Source organism: Suricata suricatta, chromosome 9, assembly GCF_006229205.1.
Source record: "Suricata suricatta isolate VVHF042 chromosome 9, meerkat_22Aug2017_6uvM2_HiC, whole genome shotgun sequence".
Lineage (NCBI taxonomy): Eukaryota > Metazoa > Chordata > Mammalia > Carnivora > Herpestidae > Suricata > Suricata suricatta.
The window spans coordinates 134,394,451-134,399,545 of record NC_043708.1 but is presented as its reverse complement, the minus strand read 5'-3'; the positions used below and the strand labels follow the sequence as shown (position 1 = coordinate 134,399,545).

The following is a 5,095-nucleotide window of genomic DNA, read 5'->3' as shown; positions in this document are numbered from 1 at the left end:
GGCGTCCCAGGGCGCACTGAGGGCCCCCGCGCGGTGCGCCTCGGCTGCCTCGGGCGCCGCGGCCGCCCCCAGCGCACTGGACCGCCAGCCCTCCTCTCGCACACTAATCGCCCCGCGGGGAAGTGACGTCAGTCCGGGCCTCGGCCAATCACAGGCCCTCATTCAAATCCCAGCCCCCTTCCCGCGCTCCGCACCACCCAGCCTTACAATGGCCTCGGCGTTCACGGCTTTCCTTCCCCGAGGCCGAGAGAGCGTCTACTCTGCTCTCAAAAGCGTTGGGGCGGCGCTCCCGTGTGCGCACCGTCTGGCCTTTGCCCCCACGCACCTCTGCCTTCCCCGAGGGCCGGGGAGCCTGGCAGTCACCGTGAACCTTCAGAGTTAGGGAGCTCTGGTGAGAAGGTTTAGGGACACACGTGGTGGGGCGTGGTAAAGGTCTCTCCAGGGCGGCCAAGTGCGCGCTTGGAAGGGGCCGGTTCGCCTTTAACTTCCTTCTTTTTCTCCCCATGCCCGGCACCTTCCAGCACCAGCCCACGCGCGGAAACTGAGAGCGGAGGGAGGAAGTAAGCGACAGAGTCGATGTCCCACCCAGTGTTCTGAGCCAAGCTGCACGGGGGCCAGGCCCCGGTGCCCGCTACCCGGATGCTGGGTCCCTCCTCTTTTGAAGAGTCTACGAAGGTACAACTGATTGTGTCCGGCGGCTCGGAGACGTCCTAGGCCCGAACTAGGCTGCTGGTTAAATTCATGTTCCACCGAAAAATGGAAACACAAAGCGGCGCCTCAGCCCTCCTTCTGGGGCTCTCAGCACACACCCCTGCCTACTCACAGCGAGTGGGTCACCACAAAAAGGGGCTGCCACGCTGGATCTCCCAAAATGACCCCCAACTGAGCCTGACCAGCAGACCTGGAGGCTCCTTTTGCAGCCTTGCAGGGGTGAGTGGCCCTTGTATGCCCCTCCTCGCTCACCCCAGCGATCACTAGCCTCCTCCTTAATGCTGTGGCTACCCTCCAGCCTTGGGTGCTGGGATTCGCCTTCCCCTGCCAGTCACCCTCAGGATGCACAAAGATAAAATATGAAAAAAGGTGACATTTTTGCTCTCAGGTGCTCCCAGAAAAAAATTTCAGTCCAAGACACAGGGAGAGATTCGGAAGCAAAACGGCCAGGTGAAGTCCCAGCTTTCGGTGGCCCAATATACATGGGTTTTCTCCACTCGGGGCCACCTTAATGCTGCCATCTGCGAGGACCACCCTAAGGTTGGGCAGAGGCATCTATATGAGGGTACATTTTAGGAGGGCCTGGTGCACTGAACCACTCTGAGCCAGGCAAATCCCTGAAGAATGGGTTCCAAAGAAGAGAGCTGAAGCGGGTGGTTTGGGAGGGATCTCATGATTTTTCTAAATATCCCTTTCTCCCCTATTTCCCCCTAAAAATGACACATCTCCGTTTTGTCAATTTCCTGATGCTGCCAAGTTCCCGTTGCCCCACCGCTTATCTCAATATTGTTCTATTTTGATCCTGACCCTAAATCCAAGGCGGCCTGCATCGAAGTCCCATCCCAGCCAGCTAGTGCCCGACCAGACCTGGCATTTACATATCTCCCTCCAAATCCCATTTTGCATACACATCCCTTTTTCCAGAAGGCAAACAAGAGCCAGACCGAGCGGCAACAGTGGAGAAACAGAGAGGCTGGCAGCAGCCCTTGGGAAGGAACCCCCGAATTTGGGGCCGAGACAGTTAATTCCAAAGGATTACCATAATTGGGAGGCGCCCCTTGCTTCCCCTCCTCCCGCAGCTCCAGGAACCCGCACGGTCTCCCCATCTTGGTGTGTGTGGGGGCGGCCTCCTGAGCCCTAGTCCTTCTGGGCCACCCGGGGTGGGAAGGGTGGGGCTGCGGAGGCGGGAAGGGGCGGAGAAGCAAGGTTCACCTGCGGGAGAAGGGAAGGGAAAGAGGGAGCAAGGGGTGGGGGGAGAGATCGAGGAAGGAGCCCCTCCGAGTGTGATTTAAGCAGGATGCTGCACAAAATGGCTCCTCAGCGAGGCTCACAGTAACACAGCAGCGCCGGAGGCCCCACTGGCAAGCTGAGGGCGGGTGGGGGCTCTGGGAGAAAAAATTAAAAGCCCGATTTGGATTGAATTCAAATGTGGGAGGCCACTGTCATCGGGGCCACATCTCTGCTGCCCTTTGTGGGAAACCGAGTCCCTTCGTGGGGAGCAGGCGAGGCTGGCTGGGGGCTTGTGTGCTCTGCTTGCGTGTGACTGTCTCCATATCCCTCCACCTCCACCTCCAGCACCTGGCCATCGTAGCACCACTCCCAGGAAGCAAGCCACGGGCACATCTGGTGAGTAGGCCGCAGGGAGGGTGCTGCTCTGGTGGGTCAGGACTGGCTGAGTCTCTGTGGCCTGGCGCCTGGCCTCTGCCGCCTAGCAGAGCTTAGACAGGGGCCAGAAAACGGTCCAGGTTGATGCTGGGTGGAGGCACACCTCCTCTGGCACCATCAGATGCCCGGCAGGATGTCGGGCAGGACCTTTCCAAAGCAGGGAAGGGAGAGCCCCATCAGCCCAGGCCCATCACCCTCGAGTCTGCAAGTTCTATGCACCTGGTCTCACACCAAGCCCCTGGCCTGGACCCACAGGCTGCTATGATCACGGGGAAGCAGACACTAGGTCTGGCTGAGTGTGGGTGCTGATAGCAAAGCGCCTGTGGTGGCGTGGCCGGGCTCTGGCCACGGTGCTGAGAGCTGCCTCCCAGACCTCTCTCGCCACAGCTTATATTTGCCCCAAACTTCCCTGTCTCTCCCCAAACCCGAGTCAGAAGCTACCAGAAGGAAGTAACCGCAGCCCGAGAGAGAGCCCCCCTGGCAGGTGTCTCCTCAAGGGGAGGCTTCCTTCCAAGGTGTGTCTACCAAGGGCCAGAGACTCCATTTTTCATATTCAAACCTCCATCAAAAGCCAGAGAGGATCCTGGCCCCCACCCCCATACCTGTGGCTATAGAAATGCCCATTCTTGTGATAGCCACGCGTGTGCCCTGTTCCCCTTCAGATTCATACAACTGCAACTCCTCCCCAAACACACACACACTTTTGGCCCAAATACCATCTAGCAGCCAGCCCGAGGCAGGTGCCCGTGCACATACATGTGTATGCAAGCACTCTTGTACCCGTTGGTAACCTCAGCTGCTTGGGCTGCAAGCTGGGCTTTGGCCCCAGTTCCTGTTTCCTGTTGGTGGTTACACAGGGACCATGATGACCCACAGGAGTGTGTCTCCCACAGCCCCAATTCAGGACACAGTGAATTAAGGGATTAAATGGAAGTAGAGGGGGCAGTTCTGACTCTAGCCAACAACTCTGTTCAAGCACCCAATATCCTGTGGCCAGACTTGCCCTGATCCAGAGGCTGGGAGCCTGAGGTACATGGACTCCCCAAGCTCCAGCAGGGACCTGACATTTGCCAGGAACTAGCACTCAGGAAAAGTCCTGAGCCCCTGTGGGCCTTATTTAGGAGACAGTATCACCAGATCACCAGTCACATCCTAAGCTAGGTCCAGGGTTCCCCCTCCTGTGTTCCTCCCTCAGGCCCAAGCTTTGATTAATCCGGGTCTTCCTATTGTGTGAATTCTGGAAGTCCAGCAATGAACTAGGGCATATGGACCCAGCTTCCTGCGCCCAAGGTCCCCAGGGATTCCACACCCGCCTTCAAATTCACATGGTCACCTGGGCTACAGTGCCCTCTCTGGCTTCCACATCTGGCCTCCCTTTTTTCAGAAGTGAGGCTCAGGCATCCAGGGTGTGGGCTCTGGGGAGCGCCAGGCTGGGCAGAAACCCAGCAACACCCCACCTGAAAAGGCCTGGGCAGAGCAGCACCTCTTCCCTGGGATCTGCAGGAACTGGCATTGCTAATGGAGGTTCCTGCCACGGAGCCTCTCATGACACCCCCCCTCCCCAATGCCCACCTAGCCTACCCTCTAGTCTCTGCCCCCTGAGTTAAAGCCAGATCCTCAAACTCTATCCTTTCTCCCTCTACAGCCAAACCACCCACCTCCTCCAGGATATGGCCAGCTCAAAAAAGGGCTCCCCTTCAGCCCCAGCACCTGAATTTCTCCCCAGTCACAAGGACTCAAACCATGGATTTCTGGATGCATGCACTACTCCCGTGATCTGACCCCGCAGCCTCTCCCAGCTTCTGCTACCCCCCTGCTTTGCTGGGGGGCCAGCCGAGATTCTCCCCCACACTGCCTTCTCCCAGAGAAGCCCCCCACCACAGCCTCAACCTCCACGGCTGTCCTCATTCTTCCCAAGCTCACCATTGCCTGGGCTGGAGGAGGCTGCAGAGACACCCTCAAACAGATCCAAGAGGCCTGTTCTCCGGCACAGGGTGGGGGGTGCCACGGCTGGGATTGGGTGGGGTGAGGAGCAGAGCAGAAAGGCTTTCCCAACAACTTCCCATTACAGAAGGGGAAAGCGTGCCATAAATCTTGTCTAGAGTGGGTGCTGTGTGTTGCATTATTTCTTAAAATATGTTTTTCCCCAGGAAGCCACTTTCTGAGTTATTATATTTTGCGAGGGAGGGGATCAGAAGAAAGAAGGGGGTCTGGAGCAAAGGTGAGGAAGGGGGCAGTCCGGAGACTCCCGGGAGCCTCACTTCGGAAAGAGTCTCTCATTTCTGGTGAACCAGTCTGCAGTCCCGCAACTTCCATCCCGCCCCGCGCCCCTTCCCTTTCTGCACACCCAGAGTCCTCACCTCTGGTCGCTTCCCACTGCCCCACGACCCTTGACCTTGGCCTTGGCGATTTGCAGGGGATGTAAGGTCAGGCCCCCGAGGCCGAGCCCCGCCTTCCACCCGCAGTCAGAGTGCACCCCTCACCCCCGCCGGGCAGCGACGGGAAGCCCCGCGCCGTGGGTGCTGCCCAAGGGGGCCGAGCGGGGATGCCCCAGCCCCCTCGCCCAGTCCAGACCAGCTCCCTGACGCCGCCCTAGCCCCCTCTCCCCAGCCTCGCTGAGATACAGCAGGCAGAGGCACTTACGGACCGGGAAGGGGGCCGGGGGCCCGCGAGGCAGCGGCGGGGGTGGGGCGGCTGCGGGGACAGCGGCTCCGCGGCC

The 5,095-nt window shown here is 59.3% G+C and overlaps 1 long non-coding RNA gene across 2 annotated transcripts in view; it reads right to left on the bottom strand.

Annotated features, from left to right (window-relative positions):
* The window catches only part of LOC115302891, a 33,939-nt gene that overhangs the window by 27,691 nt on the left and 1,153 nt on the right, over window positions 1–5,095 (bottom strand). The window lies entirely within an intron of this gene.